Below are 20,598 nucleotides of genomic sequence, written 5' to 3'. Positions count from 1 at the left end.
CGTCTGCTGGCTGAGAAGCAAGGACAGCCAGTCCGAGTTTCAAAACTGAAGAACTTGGAATCTGATGTTTGAAGGCAGGAAGCATCAAGCACAGGAGAAACAGGCTGTGAGAAGGATGAACAGAGTTTTGGAAGATGCACATTTTTGTAAAGCTAACTCAGATAGACATCACTCCGTCCTCACGCCCTGCCAGTACCTTTAGTTTTAAAAGAGGAAGAAGGATGCAATGTCTCTTCTCCCCAACAGATAATGCTGGGTGCTCTGTACACACGGTGACATTTAAAAAATTAAAAAATTAAAGAGTAAGGAAGGAAACACCATCTCTTCTCCCCAACAAATAATGTCGGGTGCTCTGTGCACAGGGTGACATTATCCATTCATTCCTCTCTCAGGTGTGGGACTGCGGGTAGGCGGATCATGGCAATGACGGCCTTTGCCAGGGACCTCTCCAAACACGACTCCCGGCCACCCAGGGCTGACAAAGGATGCAGTTTAAGATGGGCTAGTGGGGCCGGGCATGGAGGCTCACGTCTGCCATCCCAGCTCTTTGGGAGGCCGAGGCAGGCGGATCCCCGGGTCAGGAGATCGAGACCCTCCTGGCTAACACAGTGAAACCCCGTCTCTACTAAAAATACAAAAAAATTGGCCGGGCGTGGTGGTGGGTGCCTGTAGTCCCAGCTACTCGGGAGGCTGAGGCAGGAGAATGGCGTGAACCCGGAGGGCGGAGCCTGCAGTGATCCCAGATTGCCCCACTGCACTGCAGCCTGAGCGACAGAGCGAGACTCCTTCTCAAAGAAAAAAAAAAAAGATGGGCTGGTGTGTGTCTCCTTGTGCATCTCCTTGCTTCCGTTTCTGAGAGTTGGCTGAGAAAATGCAAAAAGCAAAATGCAGGGAGATTGTTGCACTGGTTTCCCGGGGTGGCCATCACCAACTATCACACACTGGGGGGCTTTGAAAGATAGAATACTCTCCTCTCACTCTTTCAGAGAACAGAAGCCTCCAGCGAAGATGCTGGCAGGGCTGGATCCTGCTGAGGCCCCTCTCCTGGGCTTGGAGATGCCGTCTTCTTCCTGTGTCCTCCCAGGGTCGCCCTTCTGTGTGTGTCTGTGTCCTCATCTCCTTTTCTTATGGGATGTCTTAGTCCATCTCAGGCTGCTATCACAGAATACGATAGACTGGGTGGATTGTAAACAACAGACATTGATTCTCCCACAGTCCTGGAGGCTGGAGGTCCGAGATCCAGGTATGGGCAGGGCTGGTTCCTCCTGAGGCCTCTCTCCTGGGCTTGGAGACTTCATCTTCTCCCTGTGTCCTCACAGGGTCATCCCTCTGTGTGTGTCTGTGTCCTCATCTCCTCTTCTTATGAGAAGTCTTAGTCCATTTCAGGCTGCTATCACAGAATACCATAGGCTGGGTGGCTTAGAAACAACAGACATTGATTCTCCCACAGTCCTGGAGGCTGGACATCTGAGATCAGGGTATGGGCAGGGCTGGTTCCTCCTGAGGCCTCTCTCCTGGGCTTGGAGACACCGTCTTCTCCCTGTGTGCTCACAGGGTCGTCCCTCTCTGTGTGTGTCTGTGTCCTCATCTCCCTTCTGTTTTTTTTTGTTTGTTTGTTTCTTTATTTTGTTTATTTTTGTTTTTTCAGATGGAGTTTCACTGTTGTCGCTCAGGCTGGAGCGCAATCGCGTGATCTCGGCTCACTACAACCTCTGCCTTCTGGGTTCAAGCGATTCTCCTGCCTCAGCCTCCTGAGTAGCTGGGATTACAGGCACGCCTCACCACGCCTGGCTAATTTTACATTTTTAGTAGAGACGAGGTTTCTCTATGTTGGTCAGGCTGGTCTTGAACTCCCGACCTCAAGTGATCCCCCAGCCTCAGCCTCCCAAAGTGCTGGGATTACAGGCGTGGGCCACCGTGCCCAGCTCATCTCCTCTTCTTAGAAAGACACCAGTCCTATTGCATCAGGGCCCACCCTGCGGATATCATGTTAACTTTCCAAATCAAAGACCCTGTTGCAAATCAGATTACGTTCACCAGAGTCTGGATTTCAACACGCTTTCCAGGGGAGACACCGTTCAGCCCACGGTTTTCAGATTGTGGAGGATTCCTTTACATTTACAGCCAATCGACTCCCTTTCAAGCGATTCTCCTGCCTCAGCCTCCCTAGTAGCTGGAATTCCAGGCACCCGCCACCACGCCTGGCTAATTTTTTTTTTTTTTTTAGTAGAGAGGGAGTTGCTAAAGGTCCAGATCCTGCCATAATACTTTTCTTGAGCAAATCCAAACCCCATCCTCAAATCTTGCTAATTTTCCAAAAAGAAGCATCAAATCGTTGTCTGAAAAAGACATAGCTATTCTTTTGACACTATTTGGTAATTTTTCTTTCTTTGAGATGGAGTCTCACTCTGAGATTATCGATTTGGCTAAAGTGGATGTAAAACGCACCCACCCGGTGTCTGCTGGATAACTCAATACTTCCTTACTTGGAATTCCAGGGGATCCTTTTTATGGAGCGTGAACTGCGTAACTACACGTGCAGGGTGTTCCCTGGGGGACCCCTGTCTAGAATCTTTGGGATATTTCTCAAATGCATTTTCCCTGGGTGTTTTTCCTCAGCTTCTCTGAGCCTGTTAGAGTCAGCCCTGTCTGAACCATTCCCAGCCAGAGGGTATTTTGCAGCTCATAAAGGGCTAACGGGGACCCCGGCCACTCCACTCAGCAGCACCCTAGATCTGGCAGCTCTGACACGCAGTACTTTCCATTACACCCGGTTTTATTTCCCGTAAACTGTTTATTTTTTCGGCGAGATTGATGCTGTTAATATTGGCTTTCAAAATGACAGATTAACATCACCAGTTAATCAGGGCTATTAGCAGATAAATATCTGTAATTCGATCACCAGAGTAATTTCTTTTCCAATAATGCGATTTACAAATGCGAGTGTTTAAGTAATTACCTTCCATCTCCACGGATTACCAGCTCCCCAACGCCTCCCCTTATGGATAATTCGGGGTGATTAGTGGCAGTTTGGCCTCCTCGGAACGCTTCGGAGCCGAAGCTTGCGTTCCTCCAGGGTTCAGAGCACGTCTTGGAGCATTCTTTCCTTCCTACAAGAGCTTGACCCCCCTAGCCGTGCAGACCTGCCTTTCCTGGAGAGTGCAGAAGCAAGCTTGCTCTCCCTAAATTCCTTCTTGTGGACATCACACTTCTATAGAAGAGTCAGGAGTGTTGCAGAACAATTTCACATGCCCATTAAGAAAGAAAAGAAACGGGTGTGAGATGGCTTACACTTGTCATCTCAGCACTGTGAGAGGCCAAGGCGGGCGGATTACCTGAGGTCAGGAGTTCAAGACCAGCCAGGCCAACATGGTGAAACCCCGTCTCTACTAAAAATACAAAAAAATAGAAAAAAAAATGAGCTGGGCGTGTTGGTGGGCACCTGTCATCCCAGCTACTCGGGAGGCTGAGGCAGGAGAAACGTTTGAACCCGGGAGGCGGAGGTTGCAGAGAGCCGAGATTGCACCACTGCACTCCAGCCTGGGCAACAGAGTGAGACTCCATCTCAAAAAAAAAAAATGTGGTGTATATACACCATGGAATACTACTCAGCCATGAAAAAGAACAAAATAATGTCATTTGCAGCAACTTGGATGGAGCTGGAGATGACTTTCCCAACTAGAGTAACTCAGGAACAGAAAAAAAAAAAAACACATGTTTTCATTTATAAGAAGATGCTATGCTCTGGGTACCCGGGGACATATAGTATAGACTAGTGGACATGGGAGACTCAGAAGATGGGATGACAGGAGGGGACTGAGGCATGAAAAATTACCTCTGGGTTTCAATGTACACTACCCTGTGAACAGGTGCACTAACAGCCTAGACTTTACCAACCAACCATCCAATCAAAAAACATTTAGGCCGGGCGTGGTGGCTCACGCCTATAACTCCAGCACTTTGGGAGGCCGAGGCTGGCAGATCATGAGGTCAGGAGATCGAGACCAGCCTGGTCAACATAGTGAAACCCCATCTCTATTAAAAACACAAGAAATTAGCCAGGCGTGGTGGCAGGCACCTGTATTCCCGGCTACTCGGGAGGCTGAGGCAGGAGAATCACTTGAACCTGGGCGGCGGAGGTTGCAGTGAGCCACGATTGTGCCACTGCACTCCAGCCTGGGTGATGGAGTAAGAACTTGTCTCAAAACAAACAAACAAACAAAAAATTTGTACTGCTGCAGTGATCCCCACGTTGTGTTTTTGCAGTGAGCTTTTGGGAAGGAACTGTGAGTCCATTCAACCTCTTTTTCTTTCTTTTTTATAAATTACCCACTCTCGGGTAGGTCTCTTTTTTTTTTTTTAAGGCGGAGTCTTGCTCTGTCGCCCAGGCTGGAGGTCAGTGGTGCGATCTCGGCTCACTACAACCTCCGCCTCCCAGGTTCACTCCATTCTCCTGACTCAGCCTCCCGAGTAGCTGGGACTACGGGTGCTCACCACCATGCCCAGCTAATTTTTGTATTTTTGGTAGAGACGGGTTTCACCATGTTGGCCAGGATGGTCTCAAACTCGTGACCTCAGGTGATCCACCCACCTCGGCCGCCCAAAGTGCTGGGACGACAGGCGTGAGCCACCGTCCCCAGCCTCGGTTGTATCTTTATCAGCAGCATGAAAACAGACTAAGACAATCAATAATCATCAGGGAAAAGCAAATGAAACACACATCGGTCTATTCTGTATGTTTCCCCTTGTGAATAGTGTGGGGATCTTCATCAGAGTGCCTCTGTGTTTTTGATAAATTTTTGAAAAATATTCAAACAGATGCAATGATGTCGCAGATGAAGAGTCAAAAGGCTGAAGAACAAACCAGCCTTGGTCTCCAACTCTGTGTCTTTGCCTCCCCTAAGTCATCATAGAACGTTTGCAGAGAGAGCTTCAGTGGCAGGTGCATGGATCAGAGTATCCCACCAAGCCCATCAAACAGACACAGATGTTGGCCTTCTCACAAACAGAGGTCCCCAGGAGTGCTTGGAAACCGCTGAGGAAACAGAGTCACTGTGCTCTTCCTCCTGGAAAACCCGCCCCAGATAAGTCAGTCTGGACAGGGCCGGTTGGTGCTGCTACAAGGTAATACCACACGACAGCTCCCTGAGATGAAGCTTCCGACGCCCTCGCCTTTCAAAGCCTCCAGCTCAAGCCACAAACGCTGACTTTTCGGAAAGATCAGACAGCGATGTACCTTGCACCGTGTCCAGACAGACATCCGTCCCCCCTTTCCTACAGACATGACGTCCCGGTTCAACACGACCACTGGGGCAGATATCAGCCGTGACGAGCCACTGCCAGGAGCCCCAGTTCTGCGTGTATCCGTCTGGGTAAGGGGCTGCCAGCTCCTGCCTGGCTGCTGATTAATATGAGGCTCCACGTGCCTGGGTGGAGAGGCCGTCCCTGAGCGTCTGAGCTTGTCCCCTGGTTTCCCTGGTAACCGCCTCCAAATGCACCGAGCTGGGCTCTGCTCCTCCTTCCCTGCGCTGGTGGACCAGGCCCAGGCGGGCCATGTGGGTAACCCCGAACCTCACCTGTCAGCACCGGCGGACACACCATTTGATCACGCCAGCCTCCTCTCCCACCAAGACCATTCATCCAGTGATCACAGGGCCGTGCTAATGCAGTCAGCTCTGGCGACCCTGGGGGAGTCATATCCTGAGATCTGCCAGGGAGTCTCTGATTTTCTTTTTTCTTTCTTTCTTTCTTTCTTTTTTTTTTTTTTGAGATGGAGTTTTGCTTTTGTTGCCCAGGCTGGAGTGCATTGGCACGATGTTGGCTGATGGCAACCTCTGCCTCCCGGGTTCGAGCGATGCTCCTGCCTTAACCTCTGGAGTAGCTGGGATTACAAGCATGCACCACCACGCCTGACTAATTTTTGTATTTTTAGTAGAGACAGGGTTTCTCCATGTTGGTCAGGCTGGTCTTGAACCCCTGACCTTAGGTGATCCGCCCACCTCGGCCTCCCAAATTGCTGGGATGACAGGCATGAGCCATTGTGCACAGCCAGGATTTTTTATTCCTCTCTCTGCAGCTCCTGCTCTGTAAAACTCTCCAAGTGTGGTTTCAGGAATATGTCTTTAGAAAGATGGAAACAGGTGTTTTTCCTACAGGGGATGTTACAGCTAAAATAAAGACTAGGAAATCTGGGTGAAAGAATGTTAACTTTTTCTTTTTGAGATGGAGTCTCACTCTGTTCCCAAGCTGGAGTGCAATGGTGTGATCTCAGCTCACTGCAACCTCTGACTCCCGGGTTCAAGCAATTCTCCTGCCTCAGCCCCCCAAGAAGCTGGGATTACAGGCACCCACTACCATGCCCGATTAATTTTGTTTATATTTTTAGTAGAGATGGGGTTTCTCCATGTTGGCCAGGCTGGTCTGGATGTCCTGACCTTAGGTGATCCGCCGCCTCAGCCTCCCAAAGTGCTGGGATTACAGGTGTGAGCCACCACGCCTGGCCATTTCTTCCTCTTTTTTTGAGATGAAATGTCACTCTGTCACCCAGGCTGGAGTTCAGCAGCATGATATTTGCTCCCTGCAACCTCTGCCTCCCAGGTTCAGGCAGTTCTCCAAACTCAGCCTCCCGAGTAGCTGGGACTACAGGTCCCCACAGCTGTGCCCAGCTAATTGTATTTTAGTAAAGATGGGGTTTCACCATGTTGGTCAGGCTGCTCTTGAACTCCTGACCTCAGGTGATCCACCCACCTCAGCCTCCAAATTTGCTGGGATGACAGGCGTGAGCCACCACACCTGGCCCCGATTTCATACTTTCTTTTGGGTCTTTCCTAGTCTGCAAAGTTTTGAGTCAGACATTGGGTTGGTGGAGGTATTCCTGGCGTGATCTCGTCTTGCAGAATAGTGATGGAAATTCAGTGCTGAACATGAGGGCTGGTGATGTGGGCCCGTTGGAGGCGGATCCTAGGTAACCACACTCCAAATTGGTCTGATTTCAGATTTCATTTGAAAAAATTAGACTCACAATTTAGCAACCTCTGGGTAAGAAAAATCAAGGTGATTTTTTTTTTGACCACATTCCTTTACTTTGACTTCACCCACTGGGACTCCAAAGACCACCTAGCCCTTTCTGACTTTCAATATTAAAAATTCCGCCTCATAAAACGTGGATCCAGCCGGCATCAAAGACTCACATTCCATCATGAAGGAAAACGCAAAAGCCACACACAGCTCCTCACCTTCTGCGCCCCAGGCAAGACTGTTCATCGCAAACCTTTTTATCCCACAAATGTGAGCGGCCTCCATTAGCACCTCTAGAGAAATCCTGGGCTGCAGCCGGGGGACGATTCATGAATACTTGTATCTCTGTGTTTATGATCAGCAGTGTGCGCAGCGTTCTGGAAGTTAGACTTCAACAACAGACTCATACAGTGTGCTGGTGTTTCTATCAGGTCATAGAACAAATTTGATTGAGATTCATAATTCTGCCAACCTCACTGCCTGCCTTGATCCTTGGACACACAGGAGAGAAATTCAGACCGAGGTGCACTGGCCATTTTTCCAGCCAAACGGCTGCTTAATAAATGTGCCTGGCTCATCTCGCAGGAGGAGCTGACGTCAACGTGTGGGCTGGTGTTTTTTGAGGACACCTCTTTCTTTTCTGTGTTTCCAGGAAGAGCTTGGAGGATGGACTTTCTGCCATTCTTTCAGCTCATCCTTCATTTTCCCCTAAGTATAAACTGGCCGATTGTCTCTAGAAATGAAAGGCTGGAAGGTTACTGTGCTCTTTGCAAATCCTGAGATGCATAATTAAACCATTAACTAAGAGGCCCAAACCTTCATTTTTCAACAACTTTTCCCAGGATCACCAAGCCGGTCCTTAATCATTTTAATAAAATCTTCCCTGCCAAAGTATGAGACTGGGCTTGGCGGATGCCTGAGAGTTTCTACGCTTCCTCCATCAGGCTCACTGTGTGGCCTTTGCTGACACGGGTCTCTGAGGTCCAGGTGAAAACTGGCACACACGTTTACCATCCACCTTCCTACCTACCTCACAGCCAGGCTGTGTGGGGAAGTTAATTTATGCTTGGAGAGCCCTCAGTACCAGGTCAGGCCTTACATAATCGGCTCATCTTTTATTTTTTTCCAATTGGCTGAAGCTGGCACAAGATGAGGCCATCCCAAGCCCGCTGGACAGCGTGTTCTGTTCACCCAGCATTTCCCGGACAGAGTTCTGTGTACAGCCAGGTGCTTACAAAGCATGTGGTCTGGTGAAGACCTTTCTGCCCCAAGCAATCCTATTCCAGAGTGTTTTGGTCGTTTTCCTGCTGGAAGACATCTCAAGTTGTCTCATAATAAACCTTGTTCCCAGTGACCCCTGATCCTTTCTCCGGGATGGATAGAGAATCCAGCCACTCACTCGTGTTGGGATATGACTCTACCCTTGGTTATCACAGCCTTTGGAAGATTGTGATTTTCCTTTACTTCTTCTACTTTTACGCAGACTGTCATGTGACCGGCTCATGTACAACAGCCTTAATGTAGCTTCAGGCTACCTTTGCAAAGGCATCCCCATAAAAAGCAAATTTAGGACTGGGCAGGGTGGTTCATGTAATGCAAGCATTCTATGAGTCCGAGGCGGGTGGATCTCTTGAGGCCAGGAGTTTGAGGCCACCCTGGCCAACATGGTGAAACCCCGTCACTACTGAAAATATTAAAAAATTAGTTGGGTGTGGTGGCGAGTGCCTGTAATCCCAGCTACTCAGGAGGCTGAGGCAGGAGAATCACTTGAACCCGGGAGGCAGAGGTTGCAGTGAGCTGAGATTGTGCCAGTGCACTGTAGCCTGGGTGACAATCAGACTCTGTCTTGAAAGGAAGGAAAGAAGGAAGGAAAGATTGAAGGAAGGAAGGAGAGAGGAAGAAAGAAAGAAGAAATAAAGAGAAAGAAAGGAAGGGAGAAAGAAGGAAAAGAGAGAGAAAGAAAGGAAGAAGAAAGGGAAAGAAAGAAAAAAGAAAGAGAGAGAAAGAAAGAGAAAGAGGAAGAAAGAAAACAGAAAGAAAGAAAGGAGAGAGATAAAGAAAGTAAGAGAAAGAGAAAGAAAGGAGAAGGAAAGAGAGAAAGACAAAGAAAGGAGAGAGAGAAAAAAGAGAAAGAAAGAAAAAAGAAAGAAGAGAGAAAGAGAAAGAAAGAGAGAAAGAAACAGAAAGAGAAAGAAAGAAAAGAGAAAGAAGAAAAGAAAGAAAAGAGACAGAGAGAGAAATAGAAAAGAGAAAGAAAGAAACGAGAGAAAGAGAGAAATAAAGAAAAGAGAAAGAAGAAAGAAAGAAGAGAGGGAGAAAGAAAAAAGAACAAAGAAGAGAGAGAGAAAGAGAAAAGAAGAAAGAAGAGAGGTAGAAAGAAGGAGAAAAGGGAGAAAGAAAGAGAAAGAAAGGAAAGAAAGAAAGAAAGAAAAGGCAAATTTAGCAAAACAACAGTTGTATTTGCTTAAGACTAGAAGTAGGGGACACAATAACAGCCTTCCCGTGAGGCCCATAAGCACAGTGAGAGGGCATGGAGCATCCCGGTCGGGGTATGGGTTTGGGGGGAAAACGTTTTCTATGACACAGGCCACAAGATGTGTGACACACAAAACAGAACAGTCTTCAGCCTGGAAAAACAAGATGAACCTGGAGGACGTGACGTTGAGGGAAATAAGCCAGGCTCAGACAAACAAATACCACGTGCTCTCACCTCTACGTGGAATGTAAAAAAGTGTAATCCGAGGCAGGTGGATCACGAGGTCTGGCCTTCGAGACCAGCCTGGCCAACACAGCAAATCCCAGTCACTACTAAAAACAGAAAAATTAGCCGGGCGTGGTGGCAGGTGCCTGTCATCCCAGCTACTCGGGAGACTGAGGCAGGAGAATTGGTTGAACCTAGGAGGCGGAGGTTGCAGTGAGCTGAGATCAGGCCACTGCACTCCAGCCTGGGTGACAGAGTAAGACTCTGTCTAAAAAGAAAGGAAAAAAGAAAAGAAAAGCAAGAGGAGATGAGAGGAGAGGAGATGGGAGTGGAGGGGAGGGGAAGTCATAGGTGAGGGGAGGGGAGTAGAGGGGAGGGGAGGGGAGGAGAGGGGAGGGGAGGGGAGGAGAGGGGAGGGGAGGGGAGGAGAGGGGAGGGGAGGGGAGGAGAGGGGAGGGGAGGGGAGGAGAGGGGAGGGGAGGGGAGGGGAGGACAGGGGAGGGAGGGGAGGGGAATGGAGGAGAGGGGAGGGAGGAGAGGGGAGGGGAGGGGAAGTCAGAGGTGAGGGGAGGGGAGGGAAGAGAGGGGAGGGGAGGGGAGGGAAGAGAGGGGAGGGGAGGGGAGGAGAGGGGAGGGGAGGGGAGGGGAGAGGCAGGGAGGGAGGGGAGGGGAATGGAGGGGAGGGGAGGAGAGGGGAGGTGAGGGGAGGGTGGAGAGGGGAGGTGAGGGAAGAGAGGGGAGGGGAGGGAGGAGAGGGGAGGGGAGGGGAGGGAGGAGAGGGGAGGGGAGGGGAGGGAGGAGAGGGGAGGGGAGGGGAAGGAGGAGAGGGGAGGGGAGTGGAGGGAGGAGAGGGGAGGGGAAAGGGAGGGAGGAGAGGGGAAGAGATAGGGGAGGGGAGGTAGGAGAGTGGGGAGAAGGGAGGGGAGGAGAGGGGAGGGAGGGGAGGGGAGGGGAGGGGAGGGAGGAGAGGGAAGTGGAGGGAGGAGATTGGAGGGGAGGGGAAGGAAGAGGGGAGGGGAGGGGAGGAGAGGGGAGGGGAGGGGAGGAGAGGGGAGGGGAGGGGAGGGGAGGAGAGGGGAGGGGAGGGGAGGGGAGGGGAGGGGAGGGGAGGGGAGGGGAGGAAAGGGGAGGGGAGGGGAGGGAGAAGAGGGGAGGGGAGAGGAGGGGACGGGAGGAGAGGGGAGGGAGTGGAGGGGAGGGGAGGGGAAGTCAGAGGTGAGGGGAGGGGAGGGAAGAGAGGGGAGGGGAGGGGAGGAGAGGGGAGGGGAGGAGAGGGAGGAGGAGGAGGGGGAGGTGGAGGAGGAGGAGGGGGAGGTGGAGGAGGAGGAAGAAGAAGAAAAAAAGGGGGAAACATTGGTGAAATGATACAAAGTTTCAGTCTGACAGAAAGGATGCATTCTAGTGACAGAAGAAAACATTCTAGCCCAGCATGGTGGCAACAGTTAATAGATGATGTATAATTCAAAACTGATAAAAGAACAGATTTTACATGTTTTTACTCAAAAAAGATTAAGCAGTTGAAGTGACAGATACGTGAATTAACCTGATGTAATTATTCCACAGTGATACATATATCAAAACGTCATCTTGTGCACCTTAAAAATATGCAATTATTAGTTGCCAATTTTATGTAAAATAAAAAGTTTTTAAAAGCACACATAGAACATCTTTGTTCCCGAGCTGGAGTTGTTGCCATTTAGCATTAAGTATATCTCCTAATGGTATCCCTCCTCCCTCCCCCCACCCCACAACAGTCCCCAGAGTGTGATGTTCCCCTTCCTGTGTCCATGTGTTCTCATTGTTCAATTCCCATCTATGAGTGAGAACATGCGGTGTTTGGTTTTCAGTCCTTGTGATAGTTTACTGAGAATGATGGTTTCCAATTTCATCCATGTCCCTACAAAGGACATGAACTCATCCTTTTTTATGGCTGCATAGTATTCCATGGTGTATATGTGCCATATTTTCTTAATCTAGTCTATCGTTGTTGGATATTTGGGTTGGTTCCAAGTCTTTGCTATTGTGAATAGTGCCACAATAAACGTACGTGTGCATGTGTCTTTATAGCAGCATGATTTATAGTCCTTTGGGTATATACCCAATAACAGGATGGCCGGGTCAAATGGTATTTCTAGTTCTAGATCCCTGAGGAATCACCACACTGACTTCCACAAGGGTTGAACTAGTTTACAGTCCCATGAACAGTGTAAAAGTGTTCCTATTTCTCCACATCCTCTCCAGCACCTGTCGTTTCCTGACATTTTAATGATTGCCATTCTAACTGGTGTGAGATGGTATCTCATTGTGGTTTTGATTTGCATTTCTCTGATGGCCAGTGATGATGAGCATTCTTTCATGTGTCTGCTGGCTGCATAAACTCTTAAATGTGTGAGTCACTTCTCTTTGTACAGAAAACCTTCCTATTTACCAGCCTTTTCCAAACAGCTCTCTTCATTTACTGGCAACATCCAATTCCGTATTTGTCATGCATAATCCATGCATTTCAACGAGGACCATCTTTCTCCCCTAGAACGCCAGTTGTCTTTCTAAAACAGCCTTTCCTTCTGGAATCAGAAAAGGTTTTTAAAACATTAATTTCCAATGTTTGCCTTGGGAGAATGTCTTTCGATCAGCACGGTAAATTTCTGCCTGGCAGGCTGAAGTTATCACAGGTGTTGGATATTATTGACCTAATATTGACACGGTTATTAGGCTGAGAAATACCCTCGCCAAGACAGCCTCGGAAAAGACACAGATCGCTGTATTAGAACCCAGGGTGCAGTTTTTCCTGTGTATAAAAGCGGGAAGTTCTTTCGCCTGAGGATTAGACACCCGCTTCAGACTCGGTGGGGGGTGCCTCCCGAAAAAGCAGACCCCAGGCTTGTGCACTAACGGGGGATCGCACGTGTTGGATCAGGACAGAGCTGGCTTGATCCTCCCCACCGGTTCTGCAGACACAGGAATTACTTGACATAAATAAAACAGGGCAGATCAAAGGTTTGGAAAATATCCCCTCCAGAAGAGATTATCCGAGGTCTGCAGGAACCTGAATGCGAGCTGAGTAGAAAAGAGCCGGGATGAACAAGCTTTCTCTGCAGAGAGCTCATGAACACAGCAAGAGGCCAGACGGATTTGTTGTGAAAAATGAGGACGGGTGCCTTTAGCACAGATGGTTCCCATTCCATCGTGGTGCCTCCAACAGACGGAACACAACCAGGGACTTCTTTCCAGACGTTAAAAAAGTTCGGGTGATTTTTTCTGGCCGGGTGCGGTGGCTCACGCCTGTCATCTCAGCACTTCGGGAGGCCGAGGCGGGTGGATCACGAGGTTAGGAGTTTGAGACCAGCCTGGCCAACGTGGTGAAACCCCCGTCTCTACTACAAAATACAAAAATTAGCCGGGTGTGGCGGTGTGGCACTTGTAATCCCAGCTACTCGGAAGGCTGAGGCAGGAGAACTGCTTGAACCCGGGAGGCAGAGGTTGCAGTGAGCCAAGATCGTGCCACTGGACTCCAGCCAGGGTGACAAGAGCAAGACTCTGTCTCAGAATAAATAAATAAATAAATAAAAAGAGTTCAAGCGATTTTAAAGACATATTTTACGGGTGCCCAAAACACAGGGCATGGTTGGTAAGGCAGAAATGTCCTACCTTGATGGAAGGACTAGTCGACAAGAAAGAAATGAAAGCGTAGGCTGCAGATTCTGATAGAAGGGAAATTATGGACTATGTTTTTAATTGACTGTTGAATTCAGAGTAGGATATTATGTTATTTTTTGAGACGGAGTCTCACTCTGTCTCCCAGCCTGGAGTGCAATGGCGCCTTCTCAGCTCACTGCAAGCTCCGCCTCCTGGGTTCACACCATTCTCCTGCCTCAGCCTCCCGAGTAGCAGGGATTCTAGGCACCAGCCATTGTGACCGGCTAATTTTTGTATCTTTAGTACAGATGGGGTTTTGCCAAGTTGGTCATGCTGGTCTCGAACTCCTGACCCCAGGTGATCCACCTGCCTTGGCCTCCCAAAGTGCTGAAATCACAGACATGGACCACCGCACTCCCAGCCTTGAAAAGGTGAAGATGCAAATTATACCAGCCCTGTTTCCACTTAGCTGTGACAATCACACATCACTTTTGTGACTCAAATAGTCTCTGTCTTATTCTCTAGTTAATGACTATGAAAATAATTATGCTTTTTTTCTTTGTACTATGTAAACTTTTTTAAAAATGTTATTTTAAGCTCTGGGGTGCCAGGCACAGTGGCTCACGCCTGTTATCCCAGCATTTTGGGAGGCCAAGGAAGGCAGATCACGAGGTCAGGAGATCGAGACCATCCTGGCTGATATGTTGAATCCCTATCTCTCCTAAAAACACAAAAATTAGCCGGGTGCGGTGGCAGGCACCTGTAGTCCCAGCTACTCAGGAGGCTGAGGCAGGAGAATGGCGTGAACCTGGGAGGTGGAGCTTGCAGTGAGCTGAGATCGCGCCACTGTGCTCCAGCCTGGACGACAGAGTGACACTCCATCTTAAAAAAAAAAAAAATTAAGCTCTCGGGTATGGGGGAAGGGTGGGCAAGTTTGCTACATAGGTAAACACATGCCATGGTGGTCTGCTGCACCTGTCAACCTGTCACCTAGGTATAAAGCCCACGATGCATTAGTTATTTTTCCTGTTGCTCTCCCTCCCACTCCTCCACCCCTGGAAGGCCCCAGTGTGTGACGTTCCCCTCCCTGTGTCCATGTGTTCTCATTGTTCAGCTCCCACTTATGCGAGAGAACATGCAGTGTTTGGTTTTCTGATCCTGTGTTTGTTTGCTGAGGATAATGGCTTCCAACTCCATCGACGTCCATGCAAATGACATGATCTCATGGGTGAACATATTTTTTTCATCTCCAAATTTTCCTAGAAAAACAGATCATACTGCTATACACAAGTTCATAGTGTCATGACTCACAACAGTTCAAACATGGAAGCAACAGAGGCGCCCATCAGTGGATGAACATGTAAACAGAATTTGCTCTGGGAACACAATGGAATACTATACAGCCAGGAAAAGGAATGAGGGTCAGACGCAGGCTGCAGCGTGGATAAACCTCGAAGACCTCAGGCCCAGTGAGAGAAGAGACACACTATGGAATACTACACAACCAGGAAAAGGAATCAGGGTCAGACGCAGGCTGCAGCATGGCTGAAACTTGAAGACACCAGGCTCAGTGAGAGAAGGGACACACGATGGAATACTATACAGCCAGGAAAAGGAATGAGGGTCAGACGCAGGATGCAGTGTGAATGAACCAGGAAGACATCAGGCCCAGTAAGAGAAGAGACACACAATGGAATACCATATGGCCAGGAAAAGGAATGAGGGTCAGATGCAGGCTGCAGTGTGAATGAAACTTGAAGACCTCAGGCCCAGTGAGAGAAGAGACACACAATGGAATACTACACAGCCAGGAAAAGGAATGAGGGTCAGACACAGGCTGCAGCACGGGTAAACCTTGAAGACCTCAGGCCTAGTGAGAGAAGAGACACACAATGGAATACTATACAGCCAGGAAAAGGAATGAGGGTCAGACTCAGGCTGCGGCATGGGTGAACATTGAAGACATCAGGCCCAGTGGGAGAAGAGACACACAATGGAATACTATATGGCCAGTAAAAATGAATGAGTGTCAGAAGCAGGCTGCAGTGTGAATGAACCTGGAAGATCTCAGGCCCAGTGAGAGAAGAGACACACAAAGGAATACCATACAGCCAGGAAAAGGAATGAGGGTCAGACATAGGCTGCAGCATGGGTGAACTTTGAAGACATCAGGCCCAATGGGAGAAGAGACACACAACGGAATACTATACAGCCAGGAAAAGGAATGAGGGTCAGATGCAGGCTGCAGTGTGAATGAAGCTGGAAGATCTCAGGCCAACTGAGAGAAGAGACACACAATGGAATACTATAAAGTCAGGAAAAGGAATGAGGGTCAGATGCAGGCTGCGGCATGGGTGAACCTTGAAGACATCAGGCCCAGTGGGAGAAGAGACACTCAATGGAATACCATAGAGCCAGGAAAGGGAATGAGGGTCAGACACAGGCTGCGGCATGGGTGAACCTTGAAGACATCAGGCCCAGTGAGAGAAGAGACACACAATGGAATACTATACAGCCAGGAAAAGGAATGAGGGTCAGATGCAGTCTGTGGCATGGGTGAACATTGAAGACATCAGGCCCGGTGGGAGAAGAGACACGCAATGGAATACTATATGACCAGCAAAAAGGAATGAGGGTCAGATGCAGGCTGCAATGTGAATGAACCTGGAAGATCTCAGGCCCAGTGAAGGAAGAGACACACAATGGAATACCATACAACCAGGAAAAGGAGTGAGGGTCAGAAGCAGGCTGCGGCATGGGTGAACATTGAAGACATCAGGCCCAGTGAGAGAAGAGACACACAATGGAATACTATACAGCCAGGGAAATGGATGAGGGTCAGACGCAGGCTGCGGCATGGGTGAAACTTGAAGACATCAGGCCCAGTGGGAGAAGAGACACACAATGGAATACCATACAGCCAGGAAAAGGAATGAGGGTCAGACGCAGGCTGCGGCATGGGTGAACCTTGAACACATCAGGCCCAGTGGGAGAAGAGACACACAATGGAATATCATACAGCCAGGAAAAGGAATGAGGGTCAGACGCAGGCTGCGGTATGGGTGAACCTTGAAGACATCAGGCCCAGTGGGAGAAGAGACACACAGTGGAATACCATACAGCCAGGAAAAGGAATGGGGGTCAGACACAGGCTGCGGCATGGGTGAACCTTGAAGACATTAGGCCCAGTGGGAGAAGAGACACACAGTGGAATACTATACAGCCAGGAAAAGGAATGAGAGTCAGATGCAGGCTGCAGTGTGAATGAACCTTGAAGACATCAGGCCCAGTGAGAGAAGAGACACACAATGGAATACTACACAGCCAGGAAAAGGAACGAGGGTAAGAAGCAGGCTGCAGCGTGGATGAACTTTCAAGACCTCAGGCCTAGTGAGAGAAGAGACACACAATGGAATACTACACAGCCAGGAAAAGGAATGAGGGTCAGACAGAGGCTGCAGTGTGAGTGAACATGGAAGACATCAGGCCCAGTAAGAGAAGAGACACACAATGGAATACTATACAGCCAGGAAAAAGAATGAGGGTCAGACGCAGGCTGCAGTGTGAATGAACCTTGAAGACATCAGGCCCAGTGAGAGAAGAGACACAAAATGGAATACTATATAGCTAGGAAAAGGAATGAGGGTCAGATGCAGGCTGCAGCGTGAATGAACCTTGAATACATCAGGCCCAGTGAGAGAAGAGACACACAATGGAATACTACACAGCCAGGAAAAGGAATGAGGTTCAGACGCAGGCTGCGGCATGGGTGAACCTTGAAGACATCAGGCCCAGTGAGAGAAGAGACACAATGGAATACTATACAGCCAGGAAAAGGAATGAGGGTCAGACACAGGCTGCGGCATGGGTGAACCTTGAAGGCATCAGGCCCAGTGAGAGAAGAGACAAACAATGGAATACTATACAGCCAGGAAAAGGAATGAGGGTCAGACACAGGCTGCAGTGTGGATGAACCTTGAAGACACCAGGCCCATTGAGAGAAGAGACACACAATGGAATACTATACAGCCAGGGAAATGGATGAGGGTCAGACGCAGGCTGCAGCATGGGTGAACATTGAAGACATCAGGCCCGGTGGGAGAAGAGACACACAGTGGAATACTATATGGCCAGCAATAACGAATGAGGGTCAGATGCAGGCTGCAGTGTGAATGAACCTGGAAGATCTCAGGCCCAGCAAAGGAAGAGACACACAATGGAATACCATACAGCCAGGCAAAGGAATGAGGGTCAGAAGCAGGATGCGGCATGGGTGAACATTGAAGACATCAGGCCCAGTGAGAGAAGAAACACAGAATGGAATACTATACAGCCAGGTAAAGGAATGAGGGTCAGATGCAGGCTGCAGTGTGAATGAAACTTGAAGACATCAGTCCCAGTAAGAGAAGAGACACTCAATGGAATACTATACAGCCAGGAAAAGGAATGAGGGTTAGACGCAGGCTGTGGCATGGGTGAACCATGAAGACATCAGGCCCAGTGGGAGAAGAGACACACAACGGAATACCATATAGCCAGGAAAAGGAATGAGGGTCAGACGCAGGCTGCGGCATCGGTGAACCTTGAAGACATCAGGCCCAGTGGGAGAAGAGACACACAATGGAATACCATACAGCCAGGAAAAGGAATGAGGGTCAGACACAGGCTGTGGCGTGGGTGAACCTTGAAGACATCAGGCCCAGTGGGAGAAGAGACACACAATGGAATGCTATACAGCCAGGAAAAGGAATGAGGGTCAGATGCAGGCTGCAGTGTGATTGAACCTGGAAGATCTCAGGCCCAGTGAGAGAAGAGACACACAGTGGAATACTATATGGCCAGGAAAAGCGATGAGAATCAGATGCAGGCTGCAGTGTGAATGAACTTTGAGGACATCAGGCCTAGTGAGAGAAGAGACACACAATGGAATACTACACAGCCAGGAAAAGGAATGAGGGTCAGACGCAGGCTGCGGCATGGGTGAACCTTGAAGACATCAGGCCCAGTGAGAGAAGAGACACACAATGGAATACTATACAGCCAGGAAAAGGAATGAGGGTCAGACGCAGGCTGCGGCATGGGTGAACCTTGAAGACCTCAGGCCCAGTGAGAGGAGAGACACACAATGGAATACTATACAGCCAGGGAAATGGATGAGGGTCAGACGCAGGGTGCGGCATGGGTGAAACTTGAAGACATCAGGCCCGGTGGGAGAAGAGACACACAATGGAACACTATACAGCCAGGAAAAGTAATGAGGGTCAGACGCAGGCTGTGGCATGTGTGAACCTTGAGGACATCAGGCTCAGTGAGAGAACCCAGACAGGAAAGACCCCATAGTGTATGACTCCACTTATCTAAAATGCCTGGAACAGGCAAAGATTTCATAGAGTCAGAAACTAGAACTACGGGTGGCAGAGGCTGGGGGGTGAAATGGGGAATTGGTGTTTCATGGGGAGAGAGTTTCTGTTTGGGAAGATGAAAATATTCTGGAGGTGGTTAGTGACAATGGTTGCACAATTATTTGAATGTACTATTTTTTTTTGAGGGGTATAGAGTTTTGATCTTGTTCCCCAGGCTGGAGTGCAATGGCGCGATCTCAGCTCTCTGCAACCTCCGCCTCCCGGGTTCAAGTGATTCTCCTTCCTCAGCCTCCTGAGTAGCTGGGAGTACAGGCATCTACCACCAGGCCCAGCTAATATTTTGTATTTTTAGTAGAGACAGGATTTCACCATGTTGGCCAGGCTGATCTCGAACTTCTGATCTCTGGTGATCCACCCACCTCAGCCTCCCAAAGTGCTGGGATTAGAGGCACGCAGCACCACACCCGGCTAATTTTTGTATTATTAGTAGAGACGGGGTTTTGCCATGTTGACCAGGCTTTTCTTGAACTCCCAACCTCAGGTGATCCACTCGCCTTGCCCTCCCAAAATGCTGGGATTACAGGCGTGAGCCACCATGCCTGGATGAATTGTACACTTTAAAATGGCTAAAATAGTAGACATTATATTATGTGTGCTCCCCCACAATTAAAAAAATATATATTGCTATGGACAGGAAAAGAAGCTTTCTTTTCAGGAAAAGGATACATTCAGTTGGCAACAATGAACATTGCACAATATTTAATTTTTTTTCTTTTTTTTGAGATAGAGGCTCACTCTTGTTGCCCAGGTTGGAGTGCAGTGGTGCAATCTCAGTTTACTGCAACCTCTGCCTCCCGGGTTCAAGTGATTCTCCTGCCTCAGCCTTATGAGTACCTGGGATTACAGGCATGTGCCACTACGTCTGGCTAAATTTTGTATTATTAGTAGAGACAGGGTTTTGCCATTTTGGCCAGGCTGGTCTTGAACTCCTGACCTCATGTGATCCACCCACCTCGGCCTCCCAGAGTGCTAGGATAACAGGCACACACCACCACACCCGGCTAATTTTTGTACTATTAGTAGAGACAGGGTTTTGCAATGTTGACCAGGCTTTTCTTGAACTCCCAACCTCAGGTGATCAACCCGCCTTGCCCTCCCAAAGTGCTGAGATTACAGGCATAAGCCACCACGCCCGGCCAAATTATACTCTTTAAAATGGCAAAAATTGCAGAGATTGTATTATGTGTGCTCTACCACAATTTTTAAAAAGTATATATTGCTATAGACAGGAAAAGAAGCTTTCTTTTGAGGAAAGGGGTACATTCGGTTGGCAACAATGAACATGGAAGAATATTTAACTTTTTTTCTTTTTTTTTTTTTTTTGAGATGGAGTCTCACTCTAGTTCCCCAGGCTGGAGTGCAGTGGCGCGATCTTGGCACACCGCAACCTCCACTTCCTGGGTTCAAGCAATGTCCCTACCTCAGCCTCCCGAGTAGCTGAGACTACAGGTGCACACCACAGTGCCCGGCTAATTTTTTGTATTTTAGTAAAGACAGGGTTTCACGATGTGGGCCAGGATGGTCTCAATCTCCTGACCTCCTGATCAGCCTGCCTCAGCCTCCCAAAGTGCTGGGATTACAGGTGTGAACCACCATGCCCGGCCAAATTGTACTCTTATTTACAATGGCTAAAATGGCAGAGATTATATTATGTGCTCTCTACCACGATCTTAAAAAATTTTATTGCTATACACAGGAAAAAAAAATGCTTTCTTTTGTGGAAAAGGGTACATTTGGTTGGCAGCAATGAACATTGCACAGAATTAAATTTTAAAAATGCAAAAAGTTGTTCTCAGCGTGGTACAGTGGCTCACACCTGGA

This window comes from Pongo pygmaeus, chromosome 15, assembly GCF_028885625.2.
Source record: "Pongo pygmaeus isolate AG05252 chromosome 15, NHGRI_mPonPyg2-v2.0_pri, whole genome shotgun sequence".
In the NCBI taxonomy this organism is placed as follows: Eukaryota; Metazoa; Chordata; class Mammalia; order Primates; family Hominidae; genus Pongo; species Pongo pygmaeus.
Note: the sequence above shows the minus strand (reverse complement) of the source record.